The following is a 20061-nucleotide window of genomic DNA, read 5'->3' on the forward strand; positions in this document are numbered from 1 at the left end:
TTATTTTGTATTTCCATGGGTGGAGAAGTCATTTCGGAAGAGTACAAAAAAAACCAAAAAAAAAAAAAACCTATTATATTACGGTCAATTGGAAAGGAACTGTGAACTATCCATATGTATTGTGTCTGTAAATTGCGTGTGTTCTCTGGTCGATTTGCCTGCTTTTCTGGACAAATCCCCCTAGTTTTTTTCCTATTAAAACTTTGCTATCTACCCCTGCGAGCGACTAACTTAGTGGAGTGAAAAAAAGCCCATAAGAGTTATTCGAGTCACCGACGGGATTCGAACCCGGGCCTTTTCCACCCAATGTGGGGGAGGAAACGGTGACGATACCGCTGTACTGCCCGTGCAGACTCACACAATCTATTCAAGCGTACTGATAGTTGGGTTAAAGGATATTAGGTGAGGGGTGCATTGGAAATTCTTCCGGGAAGGCAGAATATTTAGTTTCACCCCTGGTTTTATATCTTTGATAAAAGTTGGGTTTTCACTCCCACAAACAAGCAATTAACCGAAGAATACACTATTACAGACATATTATACTCATCCCCGTATCCTTAGTTGCTTTGACTCTTATCAGACTCCTGCATGTGTATTCATGTCCTGGTTTCATCTTGGTAGTAGAATATGGCATTGCCTTTTTTTTTTTTTTTCTGCTTTTTTTTTATAGCGAATTCTCTGATTTCCATTTTCGGTATATGCGTCCTTCCTGTTATTTTTTTTACCAGATGGCGTTCTTTGAACAACTTAAGTCTAATTGGTCATGGAAATAACAAGTTTTCTTTAGTTTGAAGGTTGTTGAAATGTATTTGTTGTTTTCTCGATAACACACCAAATTAAACTTTTCTGAGGAACTCTTAACCGTGGGATATGTATAAGATAATGCCATTTTCGTGCTTTTGTTTGTGAAGGGTGAGTATCGAATCGTATTGTGATTAACATAAAGATATGAAATGTACAAGCACGCACACTTGATTTACATGACAAGTTTTTTCTAATAATAATAATTATTATTATTTAAACCTTATTAAACAATATTTTTTTTTGAAATAATAGGCGGTCTATTCAAGTAATAAATTAAAATAACAAAAGTTGGTGCTGGAAATTGTGTGTAATAAATTAGAAAATTGTTTTAAATAAATTATCCAGTACACTTCTGTATACTTCGAAAAAAATTGAACTTGAAAAGTGGTTTTTATTATTATTATTATTTCATTTGTCATAGTAGATGATTGCATTCTGAGGCCCCTTTCTTGTGTAGCAAGATCGTATTCTGTTGTTTACTGTATTGTATTTAAGGGAAAACAAGCTTGCTTCCTTACATAGTTTGGCATCTCTGCTGCCACCTCCAGCACTACTTCTACTGCTACCAGTAATGGTAATACTATGAGGTCCAGTCTTGATTTAAAAGTTTAAATGTAGATACATGTGCTTGTCAAATACATCATTCCTTTGTAATTCCAGCTTCTTGCTGGGTTGATAACGAAACCAATTTTCTCCATTTAGATATACATCTCTGCCTTTCGTGTCTCTCTCCTCTCCTCTCCTCTCCTCTCTTCTCTGCCTCTCTCTCTAGCTCCTCCCAAATAACTTCCCTCCACATTTCTCTTCATTACTTCTCCCCATCTTTGCTATTTTCATTGAACAAGGCTGAGGAGATGTTTTTTTTTTTTTACCTGTCATTTCCATTATCCTGTTTTGCAGTCATCCTCCATTCTCTTTACATGCCCAAACCATTTCAGTCTGTTCCTCCCAATCTTTTCTTGAAATCTTTATTTTCCAACTTTCAAATGGCCGTGATTCTTATTTTTTTCTCCTCCTGTTCTTTTCACAAACTTCATTTCCATTGCTTGCATTGGGATGTCCTCCCACATTACTTATGATAATAATTGTAGGTAATGTGAATTCAAATCATTCACTATAAATGAAAAGCAAATGCATTTAAAAATATTGAAGTACAGTAACCTTCGTATAACACAGTAGTTAGATTTCTACAAAATGTCGTGTTGTGCAAAACCATGTTATACGGGACTAAGAAAAAGTACAAAAAGGGGGTTACGTTCCAAAAGCTAACAAAAATACACTTTTGTTAATAAAATGTTAACAGAACTAACAAAAATACACCATTCTTGATTTTGTGTATCTTCTGCCCCCCTTTAAAAAAAATCAGTAATCTGGTTTTGTTTGCTTTTGCTTGATAAATCTTTGAATTTCATTGTATAGAACTAAGCATTTTTGAAGCTACCTTTTGAACTTTTGGCTCCTTTCATTTAAGAATTTGCATTCAAAAAATGAGATTCTAATTGCTCGGCTAACTTTATGCCTTCCTGTATGCTTTTTAGCATAAAATTTGGACGTTTAGAATTTTCATCTGTATATCATCCTCTGAATTCATTTGGTTTTACTTCCAGTGCCATTTCCACCAAATCTGCTTTGCCAGCCTCTTTTTCTACCAGTAATTCTTGAATGTCTTCAGTAATCATATATTTTTTTATTTTTTTAGGAGCATTGGCGACTAAGGCCATGTTGCTCTGCATATATTGTCTATAAATTGCGTGTGTTCTTAGGTCGAATTTCTGTTTTGTTGGATGAAAAACCAGAGTTTTTGAGAGAAAAACTAACAAAACTACTTGTGAAATGGAGCCATAAAATGTTTCTCTGTAGGGGAGGAGGGCGATTCTATCAACTGTGCTACCCAGGTGGGCTTCAGTAGTCATATCAAAACCCTCCCCTCCTACTGATGTTGGAAGTTCTACTATCACAACTGATTAGTAATGCAAATGTATTAATGTATATATTAGCTGGTTTCGGCTGTGCTCACAAAAAGTTAGTTTTCAGTCTGCTTACAAATTTTTACAAATATTAAAGTATAGAGAATTGAATGGTCATAAATGCAGGAAATACAAATTATTATTAATATCATTATTAGCCATATGGTGCAAGGAAGCTTGAGGCTTATGCTGCACCAGTCAAAGAGAGAGAGAGTGTGTGTGTGTGTGTGTGTGTGTGTCCAGCTCAGGACCCTTGGTGTGCCTGGAGTGAATGTTATATTTGTTTATTATTATTAGTAGTTTAGTAAATTTCTTTAAAGTCCTCCACCCCTGGAGATTTGGCTGCACATTTCAATTAATATAAACTAACAGAATGAACTTATTTATATTGAATAAAGGATATATAACTAGTGGTTAAAATATAAATAACAGTTAATTAATAACTACTTAAGGCCTAAAAAATGGCCTTAAACATTTTATATTTTCCACATAATATTTGCATACTTATTTGATGGTGAAGTTTCACATCTCAATAAGGACAGAACTATTGCATTTACAAGAGTGAAATTTTCTGCAATTACTCTGCCCTTTGGTTTAGGGAGAAAGGATATATTGCTAATGCACAAAAGATCTATATTTTTTACAATGGGGGTGCAAATGGCAAGAAAGAAATTGCATGGGTTTCTTTAGTGCAAGTTTCCAAGCCTGAAAATTGGTCTTTATTTGAGATTCCAAGCATAAAGATGATGTTCTATTGGTTTCTAAGCTTGAAAGAAGTTATAACTGCAACAAAATTTATTTAAGACTTAATACAATTGAAATAAGTGAGTGTGAAGATATTAATCACTGCTTTGTAATGGACTGGAATTTTTCATTGATTGACTTCAGGCAAGCTATATTGTCATCCCATTGTTGTTTTTGGAGCTGGAAGATTGGCAGTAATTTGTTGTTCAAGAATCTAGCAGGTCAGTGAAATGAGTGAGCTGCTCCATGAGAATGCATAGCCGACCGGGCTAGCTGGGTGGGTAAAGTGATCGCCTGGCAACCCAAAGGTCGCGGGTTCGATTCCCGTCTCGGGCTTGGATCAAAGTACTGCAAAAAACCTTGGGAGGTGCTTTATGGCCACAGAAGCCTATACGTCAACAACTACAAAAAAAAAAAAAAAAATGAGAATGCACGAAATTTACCAATACATCATTTTCTTCAAATGAAATTTCACAAATTTCCAACCTACCAATTATTGTCATAAATACAGGCAATATATTGGCCAGGTTGTAAATTAACAATTGGCATATATTGAATATTGGTTTCACTAGTCTGATTTAGCATTAGTAGAGGCATTTGATGCAAGAAAGCAAGCTTATGCAGCATCAGCCAGAAAAAAAAAATAATAAAATAAATAAATAAATAAATAAAAAAAAAAAATAAATAAATAAAAAATAACCACTTCCACTTCACCCCTCTGTTCGTTCGAGATACCTGTCCAGCTGAGCCTTAAACTTATTTAAGCTATCAACTTCCACGACAAGGGATGGAAGTCGGTTCCACCAACCAACCACCCTCTGGCTAAAGGCAAATTTCCTCATGTCTATCCTACATCTGTTTTTTCTCAATTTGAATTTATGCCCTCTCAGGTGATCATTCTGAGCAAGAGGAAAAATCCCATCAGCATTGAGCATGCTCAAACCATTCAAAACTTTATACACCTCTATCAGATCACCTCGCCGGTGCCTAGTCTCCAGACACTGTAATTTGCAAAACTTAAGCCTTTCTTCGTAAGAGCACCCCTTTGTTCCATTCACTAATCTTGTTGCCCTTCTCTGTACTCGTTCCGGCATCTCTACATCCTTCTTGAAATGAGGCCTCCAGACCTGTATACAGTACTCTAGGTGTGGTCTGACCATTGCCTTATACAACGGAATAATCACCTCCTTATCCCTGCTAGAAAAATTCCTATATATCATCGACAATACACCATGAGCTACTCTTGCAGCCCGTCTGCACTGCTCAGAAAACTTCATATCTGCCTGCACAACCACCCCCAGGTCCCTTTCATTCTCTACCACTGTCAGTGTAGTACTTTCACACAGAAAGTTTTCGAAATGCGCAGAGCAATTTCAGCCCCCCCAGCAATTAAACAATAATCAATAGTAAAATTGCCCAAGTTTCCCACCACGCCCAGATGATGACTTAAAAACTGTTAGGATAGCAGTATTCTGCACCCTGACAGAAACCTGACATAACAAAACTCCCCATGACTACCATGCCATGTGTAGGAACCTGGGGCCCCAAACCAATGTAGGGGAGGGGGATGGGAATGCATGCAGAGAAAGTGAATGGGAGTGAGCAGAAGAGCAAATGTAATTGGCCGAAAGAATACAAAGTTAAAAATAACTTACATTACTTTATATATACTGTACCAACAAACATTTACAAACCACATAAACACTATCACTGCATTCTCCCCTGGCCTGCAAAAAAAAAAAAAAAAAAAAAAACCTTGCAGCTAGGCCTGCACCACAACTGAAGAATAACAGTAAGTTGCGGTGCCCAGAGAGTGCAGTGCAGAAAGAAAGAGGCGAATAAATGAGATGAGAACTAGAAGAATGAATAAAAGTGCAAGCGTGAGAGAAAAGAACACAAATGCTAAGTTAAGTACACACTAACCCTGGTTTTAATTAGTATTTAAATTTACGCTACCCATCATTGCATCCCCTCCTGGTGTGTGAGAAAAAGATGAATGAGTTGAGTGAAAAAAAAAATATATATATATATAAAATAAGAAAAAAGTATAAAAAAAAATAAATAAATAAAAAAAAAATAAAAAATAAAAATTATAAAATAAGAAAAAAGTATAAAAAAAAAAAAAAATAAAAAAAATAAAAAAAAAAAAAGAATGCAAGTAGAGTGAGAATGCACATTCCGAATGAAATGAATGTGTGCGTCTCCCCCCCTTCACCTGGTAGGTTCCCCACTTCCAGCTAACATATCCCACCCTCAGAGCGGGATGGGCAGCTGGACCTTCATACCGGATTCGACACTCCTTGGACAAGACACCGACGAAGACATTCTGCGGCTTTGCTGCCAACACACCATTGGCGATCCGAACTGGGTACTCTAACCTGGTTCCCTTTAAAACCCCATCCCCAGGCAGGGAATGGAGGAGACTGATCTCTGTCTCCTCTCCTCCCTGCCTACCCCCCATATTTCGCCTGGTGGGGCTCGTCTCCACTGACGTCTTTGGGGATGCCTACTCTATCCGTCCCTATTCTTCTATCTGTTTCCTCCCCAGTCTTCAATCTCCCCCCCCTCTCTCTCTCACTAAATCGACCGAGTACACCCCTTAATAATGCCGCCAAATTATAACCAACGTCTAAATTCTACCGGTTTTGTGCAAATCTCTAAGATATCTAACACTATCAGCTTTTATCTAGCGTTACATGTCTAAATTTAATAACTTCAAAATTTTGACCGACCTATTTGGCCTTTAACACATCTCTTTAGTGTTCAACCCTAATCAGCGATTTCCTAACAGCAATCCCATTAAGCATTAATGTCAAATGCATAAACTTTTATTTTATTTTATTTTATTTATTATTATTTTTTTTAAATAGGCCCTAGCCACTGAAATCCCAGGAAACTAGGTGGCAGGACCTGCCAGAGCAAATTGTTGTGATACTGGATACACCCGGCTAGTCTCCACGTGGCAGGGTATGGGCAACGTCGGGCCCCACTAGGGGCCTGGCGGCCAATAAGCCAGATAAACAATGGGCACAACATATCACACTGCACAGACACGACCCACACACTTTCAAGTCTCTGGCTTGACAGTGTACTGTCCTCAATACAGCGAAACACACGCGGAGATGGGAGAAATCCCAGGTGCCGTCTGACACGAACATACCGTATACCTTGTATAAGGTATGTTCGTACCACAGAGTTGATACGAACCACAGAGTTGATACATTGCTCTGGGGTTGCTGTTTCCCATATGTAGTACTTTACATTTGTCAATGTTAAACTTCATTTGCCACCTCTCAGCCCATCTGCTCAACCTTTCCAGACCCTGTTGCAGTAGCATAGTGTCAGTAGTGTCCTTGACAACCCTGCCGACCTTTGTATCATCTGCAAACTTGGACATTAAGCTTGATATATCAATACCATTTATAAATACAGAAAACAAGAATGGACCCAATAATGAACCCTGAGGGACTCCACTAATAACATTAGTCCACGATGAGCAGTGTCCATTGATTACCACTCTCTGTCTTCCCCCCCCCCCCCCCTCAATAACCCCTTTATCCTTAGCAGCAATTTGCCTCCAATGCCACACTGCTCCAATTTGTGCAGCAGTCTTCCATGTGCAACAGCATCAAAAGCCTTCCAAAGATCCAAGTATATAATATCAAAGTATTCCCTGCATCCAGTTCTTTTGTGACTGCATCATAGTATCCAATCAAATTGGTCAGGCAAGACTTCCCCTTAACAAAACCATGCTGTGTGTGAGCTATGACTGAAGTCTTGTCTAGATGATCCTGCAGTGCTTCTTTAACCAGTGCCTCCATTAATTTTCCAGGAACAGAAGTTAAACTAACAGGTCTATAATTATTTGTGTCGCCCTTTGATCCTCCTTTGTGAATTGGGGTCACATTTGCACATCTCCAGTCCATGGGTACTTCCCCTGAGTCCAAGGAAGCTCTCATAATTATGGCTAAGGTTTTGCTTACTTCCTTTGCTGCCTCCTTTAATATAACTGGATAGATCCCATCCACCCCAGGTGCCTTTCTTGTATTTATCTTCAACAATTTCTCCTCCACTTTACTCTGAGTTATTACAAGATTCTCTAGCTTACTGCCAGAGTTGAATACACCTCTGGCATTCCCCTCGCTGAATAACTCCTCATGTGTGAATGTCGATGCAAAATATTCATTCAGTTTGTTAGCTACCTGAGCAGGATCATCAACAGTTGACCCATCGATATCAAGTGGACCAATCTGATTCATCCCCTTCCTTCTAGAGTTTACATAAGTAAAGAACTCTTTGCTGTTTTTCTTTGCATCCCTTGCCAAAGATTTCTCATCTGCCTTCGCCTGCCTAACCTCCTTTGTAACTTGGTTACAGATCAACTTGTATCTATCATAGGCTTCTGTGTCACGTGTTAATTTGTATGTATCCCATGCATTTTTCTTCTCAGCCATATGTCTCATTAGTTCATCTGACATCCACTTAGGCCAAACCTTGAACAATATTTCTTAGTTGGTATGTAAATCCTAGTAGCTTCCAAGATAAGTTCTTTGAATGCTTCCCATTTTGAATTTGCTGTTGGTAACATCATCAGTTGGTCCCACTGTATAGAATTTAAATACTGTCTCAGTCCATCATAGTCGCCTTTACGAAAGCAATAACCCTTCCCTTTACCCCTAATGGTAGTTACCTCTTTGAGTAAATCCCACTTCAGCACACTGTGATCACTGCCACCTAGTGGTTCATTTATCTGCAGATTCTTAATGCATGAAGGATCACTACTGATAATCAAATCAAGAGTATTACTCCCTCTAGTTGCCTCCCGAACATGCTGATGTAGAAAACAATCATCCAATAAATCTACAAAAGCCTTGCTAGTGTGTGAGTGACCAGCCCCCAAATTCCAGTCAATATCTGGGAAATTAAAATCTCCCATTATAAGACTCTCTAATTTACTGGCCCACTCTGTTTCCCCGTACAGTTTCTTATTATACTCATCAGAGTCATTAGGCCTATAGCACACTCCTACTCTCAATTTTGATCTCCCAATGCTTATGTCACACCAAACTGACTCGACACTGCACTGTCCAGCAAATCTGTAGACATTGTACTCCTCAAATTCCAGTTCTGCATTCCTTATATCTGTGTGACACCACGTCTGAAATCCCTACAATATCTGCCTTTGATGTTTTGAGCAATACCTCAAATTCATCAAATTTATTTACTAAACTCTTAGCATTGGTAATTCATCTACATGAGCTACAAATGATGGTGCCATTTGATACTCTGGAAACACAAATCTGTCTTACATCAATAGGAATGAAATGTGATTCTCTTTTGTTCCAGCAATAGTATGACAGTCTATGAATCTTTTCTCTTGAAATGGCCTTACTTGCTCAATTTCCTCTTTAGAAACAAAACAGAATTTTATTCCAGTCACATGCTTGTCACAAAATTCAAACATGTTTCTTGGTATCAAGATTTGGTTTTCAATTGGGCATTGGAGACTTGCATGTGCTGCCAATCATTTCATTGTTCCACCAATTCCATCATATGGTGACTTGCCATGGCTAGTGCCAAAGGAATTCCATTGAGCACTGATATCAAAATCCTTCTGAATGATGACACAAGTTAATGAAATTCTTGTATTAAGCTGCAGAACCATCACTGAAGTAGTAAATGTGCCTGATTTCTGTCATGAAACTTCAAATATTCAGTTAAGTTGGTTAGAAAAACATGCACTGCAATTGTCATGTCAAAGACAAGTCACTGATTATGTAGAAACTTATATTCTGAAGTTGAACATCCTTGTAATAAATGACAAATGGATGCAATATAGCCTGGCTATTCTCCAATTGGAATCATTGAACAGCATCTTGCACAACAAATGAATAATTTTCTGCAAAAGCCATCAAGATGACCAATTCTCCTGTCATTAGGCTTTCCTTTGTTGACTTCAAATGGTAGCTTTGATGTTTAAGAATGTAATGATGACAGAAAGGTTAAATATCTTTGTACTCAACTCTTCAATAAAATCTTTTGTTGTTAATTGCTTTGTGTCCAGTGCATCTCTGTCAGCGTGTATCCATTGCTTGAATTCAGTAATATCTTTTGGTTCATAATTTTCAAAAATATTCTCTAGAAACTATTTTAATTCATCTATTCCTGGACATTTTTCACACGGATGAAGCATAGTCTTTTGACTCCAAATCACAGACTGTTACCAGTTGAACCTTGTAATCCATTCAACAGGACTTGCTGCTAGCATTAACTTGACATGTTGATGGATTGTGCATATGCATACAGAATGTGTTCCTGGTGCACAACTGTGACACACCACTTGGGTCGATGTTCACAAAAGAAAAATCCAATGTCAGATCCATTTCCATCTCGATAAGTTATAAACATTTCCTTCAGGTTGCTGAGTAGCTTTTGCATTTTCATTTTTATTCCATCTCCATTTCTAATGGAAATGTAATCTTTCTTTCCAGGGCATATCTGACTAAATTCATCTTCAAAAAATTCCATCACCTTTTGCTTTACTTGCTCAGAAAGCTTTTTTCCAGGTGTGGCTATGATTCCTTCTTCTGCTTTAAGTTTTCTAGATTTCTTGACCATTCTTTCTGAGACACTAAACTCTTCCATTGTTTTCTTTATGGACCAACTAACTAGGGCTAGTGTTAATATTTGAAGTATTTATGAATGACTTGATACCATCAACTTTTCTTTCAATTCTTTCAGCAACTCATTGTAATCAGAGCAGTTTCCACACGATGACTTGCACTTGGCTCCATGATGTCATTTGGATCCACACCACCAATAGATGCAATTTTATTGGCAGTTACATCTTGTACTTGACTTGCATTCCTTTTGGCATAGCCTTGTGAATCTCTCTTAATCATTTGCTGAAATTTCAGGGGAGAAATACCAATAGCCATCAAAATTGTGTTCGAGCTTTCAGTCACATGCATTTTGTCATCCTGGTCTGATCCAGATGAAGGTGATGTTCCTTTTGCTGCTTTTTGGCTGTTAGACTGTTTTTGGCATGATGGGCACAGCTTCTGGCCTGGTTTTATGTCTGCCTTTGTTAGGTCTTTCAGGTAGTCTGCCATTGACATATCAATTGGTTGTAAACTTTTTTTCACCATATAATTTTTCTTCTGGAAAGGATCGCAACATGAATGCTGCAAAAATTCAAATTTTGTCAAAAGCAAAGCAAAGCTTCATGATGGAGACAAATTGTCTTCTTCACCCAGTTTTAATCCACAACGTCGACCTTTGAGCTGTTGTTATTCAAATTCTTTAAATAATTTTAATCCAGTTTTGCGTGTATAGGATAGCACATGACATTTAGAATTAGTCATATGACTGATGGTGCATGAGTCCAGCTTATATCCAGCAAAATCTTCTGATTCCATGGTTTTCGTGCTGACTAATAAGTGATGTTTCTGCAAGCAATGAAAACTTAATTTTATTACGGTCAAACAATAAAAAATAGAGGAACAAAATAAACTCTTCATCATGAAGATAAAACACTTAATAACAGCATGGTTCAAATATCAGCTATTTATACTTTTTTTATATGATTCTAGAATATTCCAGAGTTCTAGAATGTTCATAAGTTTTTTTGGAATTAAAAAATATTCTAGAATATTCCAGAATCCTGGAATGTACTCTATTTCTAGATTATTGTAAACATTAGGCAGGATTAAGGAAGTGTTCTTTAACAAAAAAGATCTCACAAAATAATAATATGGCACATAAAACTACTTGATGTTTAGGCTTAATTTTAAGGCCTTAAGTGCAAAGACACAAAATAGATAAACCATGATCCTTGTAGCTGAAATTCTGCTCTTTCCAGTGTTGGAAAAAATGAGAGAATTGGTGTCCCACATTAATATATTTGCCCCTTAAGATAGGTAAAATTTGACTTTTAAGTTTTGAGTCAATCTTTAAAGGAAAATATTGCGGCCAGAAAACAAGTATAAGAGCTGATATTTAGTTAGGCCGAATTCATGCTGTTGGTAAGTGGAATGTCCAAAGAAGGTACCAAAGGTTTTTGTTTCAAAGTTATGACTTTCAAAGATCTTGCTTAAATTTGTCGTAACAAATTTTTGGTGCCAATTTTAGACCACATTGTAAAAAATGTGAAGGTTTTTGAGCCTGGACACCAAAAGTTTTGCATTCTCTGCCAAAAGTTAACTAAGTATACCAATTTTCAGAGCACTACCTCTCACCATTGTGCAACAGTAACACTTAAAACTTTGAAAATTTTTTGTGATTTATTCTGTATAACACAAGTGACCTCCACAAAAAAGGTGTTGGTGCCTTGAGCATACTATATTTTGAACTGAAATTTTGCACAGTTTCATTTGAAACCGGTTTAAACATCCATACCAAGTTTCAACAAAATTGAAGCTGGTTGAGCAGGTACCCCTAGGCCACTTGACATGGAATGACACGCCTGTCTTATATCTTGCAAAAAGGATTCTTCTGCTCCTGTGCTTATCTTCTATGACATTTAGATTTCTAGGCAAGATCTTGGGGATTACCTGACTTCTAATCTCTCTTGGCATAAGTACATCACAAATATTCTTCCTCTGCATCTAAAAAACTGGATTTTCTCTTTTGTTCTCAGTATTACTTTTCTTCCAAACGGTTGTTGACTGTATAAATCACAAATCTGGACTACCATGGATTATTATTATTATTATTAAATCCGTCCAGCTAGAATGGTGTACAAAAATGTAGGAATGGCAATTTTTACAATACAGTATTTACAAAACATGTTTACAAAAGTGCAAATCATTTACTGTATTATTTACAGAATGTAATTATTGACAACATTATAAGAGGTAATTATTCACAATATCATATAAAGGTAATGTCCAATAGTTATTTTATATTTTGGTCATTCCATCTTATTTATAAAGTTCAAGTTCCTAGCTTCTTTCTAGTTCAAGCTTCTTTATACTTCTATAGTTCAAGCAAGCTATAAGCTTCAGAGAGGCTCTTCACTCTGTACTGCTTGCCTTCACAGTATTTTACAGGGTCTATTGCCAATGAATTGAAAGGGGTGACTGCGTTGTTTGGAAGGAAGTTCTTCAGACAGCACAGGTTGGACAGTGTAGAATGAAACGTAAGTAGGGATTGTCATTACTGCGCCAGCACGTGGAGTAGCGATAACTCCATGAAGATTGGGGGCATCAATCACACTGGTAAGCATCTGAAACATAAGAAGAATATTCCTGGAATCTGTTTATGTACAACATCGGGGCAGAAGACCAGATTGGTGATGCGTATAGTGCGATAGGTTGTAGGCACTGCTGGATTCTCCAACTACATCGATGTTGAGTAATCCCATCAGCTCTTGTCGAATTGCCCACAAATCCCCGAGAAAGTCTGTTTTCATAGTTGAAAAGTGAGGCCCTCATCCCAAGTCAAAGCCAAAGTTGGTGTGAGACTTCACTTTCCTTATCTGCACTGCCTTGTGATAGGCTCTGATATCAGTTTTGATTCTCTTTTTTGTAAATGTGATTTGGACTGATTTCGATATATTTAGCTCCAGACCTATCTGCAGTAGATAGAGGTTACAAGGCTGTTGATCAGGACAGCGACTTGCTGATTTATTAGCTGGGTTTGTTCAGGGTCTTTGGATTTTATGTATAATTTGAGGTCATCTGCATATGATGAGAAATCAGTGTACCTTGCGAGGGCCGCAAGACACCTCCCTGCAGTACTCCCCACATTATAACATGCTCCAGTTGGGAGGATTTATGGCTGATGATTTGTTGTCTTGGTGTAAGGATGAGGTTGATGGTTTTTAACAGGCTTCCTGTAATGCCCAAAGTATTTTTCCAGAATGTAGATGAGAGCGGGAATTGAGAGCTTATCATAAGCAGATGAAATATCAAGGAAGATGATGTCCAGCTGAGATTTACTGTTGAGAGCAGTTTGAATTTTAAATAGGGTGTCTAGTAGGTTTGTATATGTAGATCACAGTATGGAGATGTTTAGGCCTATGAGAGAAGCATTGGTTTATCAGTGCTGATAAAACATTTTTCAAACACTTTTAATAGAGAGCAGCCCACTGAGATTGTTCTGAAGTTCTTAGAGTTTCTTCTTTTGGGTATGGGTTGTACCCTGTAGTGATTCCACATTGTTGGGATTGATCTGCACACTTTAACCATGAACAAAGGAAAGCCATCAGGACCAATGCGGGGGAATGCAAAGGTGACTACCATGCTCCCAGGCAGTTTTTAAATTATATGCAGTGGGACAAACTAATGTTGTTGCCAACAACAAATTCTAAGGGGGGATGCAAAGGTGACTACCATGCTCCCAGGCAGTTTTTAAATTATATGCAGTGGGACAAACTAATGTTGTTGCCAACAACAAATTCTAAGGGGGGATGCAAAGGTGACTACCATGCTCCCAGGCAGTTTTTAAATTATATGCAGTGGGACAAACTAATGTTGTTGCCAACAACAAATTCTAAGTGGGAAGCATTCATGGAAATAATCATAGAAGCTATTAGGCTTTTCATACTAAATAAGAAATACTAAGATTAGACTTAAATGGATGATAGATGAACTAATAAGACACGTGGCAGTGTACAAAAATGGGCGCTACTGTAGGGTGTGGTAGACCGCACACTATAGTATGAGAATACACTATAGCATATGGCTACCGACACTAAAGCGTGCAGTCTACCAGACGCTACAGTGGATGCTAAAAATATGATATATGAATAAATATATAGACTGCACTGTTTAGTAGCACCAACTAAATATTAGTTTAAATATTAGCTACTCTAATTTTATGTAGTGCAGTATTATGGTAAAAACACAGTTATGTGCTGAATGATTTTTGATATTTTAGCATTAAATCAGCTCACACACCAACCATAAGAATAAGTATTTACTGTAACTAAAATATTTACTTATTAAAATAAAATAAATATTTACAAAAACTGCTATTATATTAAATTAAATTATATACATGTAAAAAAATTAAAACTGTGATAAAATCCTTGAGATAAAATACACTAAAATAAACCGGATTAAAAGCGATAAAAACGATAAAAATCTCTGGAGCTTTCGGAAGCATCGGCTTCCTTCCTCAGCAGTAACAAAACTTCCTGCAGCATGTCCATATATAACAGGCTCACGGTACTTATACACGTGGTGCAGTTGGCACATGGTCTGAACTGGAAGCGGAAATAGCTCGGGAACGTGTTAAGCAAAACCGTTCATCCGTACTTAGGATGATAGTTTCAAACAGAGTATGCATACGCATACCTCTGTCCCTATTCATAATATTGTGGTTGGATGAACAGATTCGTAGGCTCTCGAGCCATTTACGGTTCCAGAACCCATGCGCTCGATCCACGATAACCGCATCCTCTGGAGAGATTTGATGCTGCTTCTCCCAAAAATGTTCAGCCACAGCAGACTTATTGTAATCAGCGGTTTTTATAGCATTTGCATGCTCCCCCAGATGATCCTTGAGCCGTCGTTTTGTCTCGCAATAACATTCCCCACAATCCGGGCATTTTATCCTGTATACTACTCCACTACTCAGGTCCTTTGCTATTGGGTCTTTTACCTGAGACAACACTGTGTGCAACCTCCGCCCGGGAAGCTGCACACAGAGTGTTTTATAACCCCGCAAAACTCTAGTGAGATGCTCAGTAACACCCGGATAGTAAGGAATGTATGCGGTAGCCACAGGAACAAACGGTTCCTGACGGTTAGACTATTCCTCTACTAAACCTGTCTATGATCCTCTGGGGGTATCCTCATTTTCTAAGGTCTGCTGTGACTCGTCTAATTTCACATTCTTTGTCCTCAGAGGTGGTGCAGTGTGACCCTGCTCTATCTAGTAGAGCTTTCACTACACTATTCTTATGCTGCCCAGCTTGTACTGGCCTCTGCACATAGGTTTTTTAAACACAGAAGTTTTGAGCCTAGGGCCTATCCTAGAGACCAGTACATCCAAGAAAGGAAGGGTACCTCCTGTCTCCACCTCTGAGGTAAATTGTATAAATTGGGAGAAGCTATTAAGCCAATGGAGTGCATCATCCTCTCTCCCCTTCTGGACCACGGTGAAGGTATCATCAACATACTCAACATACCTTTTCCATTTCTTTATGGGAAACTGACATCCCCTAAAAACCCTGTCCTCTAACTCCTCCATGGCCAGATTGGCCACGATGGCGCTAATAGGAGATCCCATGGCTGTACCGTTTGTACATAACACCTTGGTACACCATAGTGGTGCTGGCCAGACAAAGTTCCACACCAGAACAAATATCCTCTACATTTAAAAGTGATCTACTACCCAAAGAGACATCATTACTCAAAGATTTTCTAACACAATATATTCCATGTTTAATTGGAATGCATATGAATAGTGACACCACATCAAAAGAAATCATGTTCTCGTTTTCATTTACAATCAAATCTTTCACAAAATTCACAAATTCTTTACTGTCTTTTATGACATAGTTGGACTGGCCCACTATAGGCGAAATCAATTTAGCCAAATACCCTGACAAACCATATGTGGGGCTTCCTATAAATGATACAATAGGTCTGAGTGGGACTTCTGTCTTATGAGTTTTTGGAAGTCCATAAAACCTAGGGAGTTTACATCCAGTAGCATGTAAGAACCAAAAGGTCTCCCTGGAAATCTCTGCCTTTAACCAATCCTGTACCAGTTTATTAACGTGCCGCTCTAGGCCAACCAACGGATTTCTCTGAGTAACTTTATACGTATTATTGTTCTATAAAAGGTCCATTGCTTTTTTGTGATAGTCTTCTTTGTTTAGGACAACCGTCGATCTGCCCTTGTCCGCAGGTAAAACCACAATTCCATTGTCTCTTCTCAGTTCATTCAAGGCTTTTCTTTGACTAAAGTTAAGATTTGGAGATACTTTCTTTATCTGGCTCAAAATAACGGCAGATTTAACCCGGATCTCATTAGCTAGGGCCTCCGGTTTTCATTTACAATCAAATCAATTTTTAATTGTAAATTTCATTTACAATCAATTTTTGATGCCACGTTTACACTACAGCATGCAGTCTGCCTTCAACTAAAAATAAGAAAAAAAACTGAACGATTCAGCGTTTCCGATTTTCGGCCAAGGACAACTTATTCCTTTGGGATATGGGAATTGTTAGGACTTTATAAAAGGAGGATCAATGAAGACAAACGTTAGTATCTACCTGAACTTCGATAATAGACGTCTAAAAATTTTACCCTCAGCAATGGTGTTGAAAGAGTTCTACTGAAGTGTCATCTTGACAGAAGACACTGCAGTTGCATTTCTATGTGAACACCATCTTCTGGATGTACCCCAAGCCTTGTCATCAATGTGGTAGCGTCATGCAAAAAGAAAACGTGACAGAGGTGGAGAATAATATCCCTATACTTTGTTGTCCACATGAATTCTTCACGTTCTGTCCGGAAAGGCAATGCATTCTTCCATTATACAGATATGAACAACAAATTGCACTGCAATCTGAGTTTGTGTGAAATTTTAGAACTGTCATTCCTTTTCATACTGGAAATGCCAATGGACATGGTAGTTCCTCTGAGAGGAAAGTCTTACGATATTGTAACTGACTGGTATAGCATATGCAGAAAAGTGTGTGGAGCCACTGTTTCTGACAATGCATGAGGTAGGATGGTTGGCACAGAGCTTAACCCCATTTAAATCGATGAATCAAGATTTGCTGGTTGGCGTAAATATAATCATGGGAGAATACTGAATGATGTCCAAGCTCCTCTCTCCGAAGTAATGCAGTTGTACAAAACAGGAACTATGGACCAAGAATTGATGGGCCTTGAGTTTTTGGTCTCAAGCAAGGCTCTGATTGTTGGTAATTTTATGTGCGATGGTGTGACAGAGGCAGGCACTTTGATCCCCATCATTGAACAGAAATGTGAACCTGGTTCAGTGATTCATTCCAATGTATGGCCTGCATATAGCAGTCTAAATGCCATGGGTTACTGCCATTTTACAGTGAACCATCAAGAAAATTATGTGGATCCAGCGACAGGAGCAAATACCCAAGTGATTGAACAGTCATGGATTACGAAACGTATTCTAAAGAAAATGAGAGGCATTAGCAGTAAGTTTTTTTTTCATTGCTCACCTTGATCACTTTTGCCGGAAAGTGCTAAGAAAAGATGCGGCTGATTTATTTGTGGCATTTTTAAATGATATTTGAAGTGTATATTGTTAAGAAGTGCAAGTCATTAATTTAAATGTACTATTTAACCTGTTTGTGTATCATTCATAAATGATAGTATTTAATACTACCTATTAAAAATCATTTAGCACATAATGTTGTGTTTCTATCTCATTAATATTTATTCATATCATATTTTTAGCGTCCGGTAGACTACATGCTATAGTGTATTCTCACACCACAGTGTCCGGTAGACTGCACGCTATAGTAGCACTGAAAAATGCATGGGATGTATATAAATTATCAGGTGATATAGAAGCCTGTGGTAGATATGAACTAGTTTGCAGTCAATTCACAAAGGAGGTTAGTTAAGCCAAGGCAGATTGAGAAATCTTGGACAACAAAGAACGCAAAGAAAAACAGCAAACACTTATGTAAACACTAGAAGGAAGGGCATGTACAACATGGCCCACTTGATGTTGATGTTTTAACTGTTGATGATCCTGCTCAAGTTGCTGATTTTGCATATACGTTCACACAATAGGAATTCTTTAGGTGGGGGATGCCAGACTGGTTAGTAAACTAGCAGGGAGCTAATAAAATTTTGATCACTGAGAGGAAAGTGAAAGAGAAATTGACGTTAAACATAAAAAAGGAACCTGGGGTGGATGGGATCTATTATCAGAAATGGAGCTAAGCAAACCCTAACCCATAATTATGAGAACATCTTTGGGTTCAGGAGAGATCCCTGTGGACTGGAGATATGTGAATGTATTCCCAATTCACAATGGGAGACCAAAGGGTGACACGAGTAATTAATTACATACTTGTTAGCTTTGCTTCTGTTCTATGTAGCATTAGGGCAAGTTACTGCTATGGATAAAGGGATGGTTAAGTGGAAGAAGACAGAGTGGTTATCAATGCACACTACTTTGCATGAATTGTTGTTTCATGGGAGTTCCTGAGGGTTCAGTGCTAGGCTCATTATTGTTTTCTTTCTTTATTAATGATATTGATGAAGGTATATCAGGCTTAGTATCAAACTTTGCAGTTGATTACAAAGGTTGGCAGGGTGGTTAATGACATACGAAGATATTGCTACAGTAACAAGATCTAGAAAACTTAGGTGGATGGGCTAAGAAATGGCAGTTGAAGTTTAACATTGACAAATGCTAGATACTACTTATGAATAGCAATAATCTCAGAGTAACTTATCAACTTTGTGCTACTTCACTTGAGGTAGAAGAAAATTAAAGATTTGGCGGCGGGGGGGATTGTGCATTTGTGTCTAACGGAACCAGGGTGTTCCCCCATCTCCAGGGAAATTGTGCAGTGTGAACTGGTTCTTCTAAGATACTGATATATGGCTGTACCATGGATTATGGCTGGATATAACCTGATCAAACAGATTGAGTGTGGACATCTTTCACTTGGAGTCAGTATTAGTTCTAATGGCAGTTGCAGTAATGCTGATGCCATGTGAATATCAATTTTCTCTTTTTTACTCTGTAGGTTGAATCATTGGATCATAAATCAATATCGGTGGAGCTCAGTGTACCAATGATGCTGTTGGGAAAGTATCACTTGAAGGTGGAGAGCTTTTGCAGGTTTGAGCAGAGCACTGGAGAGTTTCTGAGAGCTCTTACCCTGGATTTTCCAGCCCACGAATTCCCAGATGTTGATGAAGTCGTGAACTGTGGAGTACAGATGGTGTGCCATTTTGAGCTTCCACACATATGGCAAGTGTTTACAGGTTTGAGCAGAGCACTGGAGAGTTTGATAGCTCTTACCCTGGATTTTCCAGCCCACGAATTCCCAGATGTTGATGAAATCGTGAACTGTGGAGTACAGATTGAGTGCCATTATGAGCTTCCACACATATGCCGAGTGTTGGGCTGGGCTGTAGTTTAGATTTTTACAGAGCTGTGATCTTGATGTTGTGAACCCACTTCAGTACCCAGAATTCTAGACCCTAAAGCATCTTAAGGCTGGACAAAGGAGCTGCAGACCAGACTTCAATACCGTAACTGATAATTGAGCCGAAGTAGTAGAAGAGAAATTTCTTGATGTTTCTTTATTATGCTACCTACAGAGGTCAAGTTTCATGCCCCAGAAGGCCCGTAGCACTTTTGAGTGAAGTTGGTGGATTTGATTCTTATAAGTGTCTAAATATGTGGTAGTTAAAACATTTAGTGGCACAAGGCATGGACCACTGGTGGTGGTGGGGGGGGGGTAGTTGATTCTAGTAGCTGCTGGATCTCACTGCATGAAAAGTTTGACTTCTTCTGTCTTAGATAAACTGAAAAATGGTCCTGAAGCAGATATAAAAAATGTCTTGTGCTTTAGAT

The 20061-nt window shown here is 38.2% G+C and overlaps 1 protein-coding gene across 3 annotated transcripts in view; it reads left to right on the forward strand.

Moving 5' to 3' along the window:
• The first annotated feature begins 787 nt into the window (after nt 1-787).
• Nucleotides 788-20061, forward strand: part of Gcn5 (Gcn5 acetyltransferase) — a 240352-nt gene continuing 221078 nt past the window's right edge. For all 3 annotated transcript variants that reach the window (XM_090383703.1, XM_090383702.1, XM_090383704.1), the window contains exon 1: nt 788-912. The gene's annotated coding sequence lies outside the window, so the exon portion shown is untranslated. The remainder of the gene's footprint in view (nt 913-20061) is intronic.

This window comes from Mastigoproctus giganteus, chromosome 10, assembly GCF_048544385.1.
Source record: "Mastigoproctus giganteus isolate SK-2022 chromosome 10, ASM4854438v1, whole genome shotgun sequence".
NCBI lineage: Eukaryota > Metazoa > Arthropoda > Arachnida > Uropygi > Thelyphonidae > Mastigoproctus > Mastigoproctus giganteus.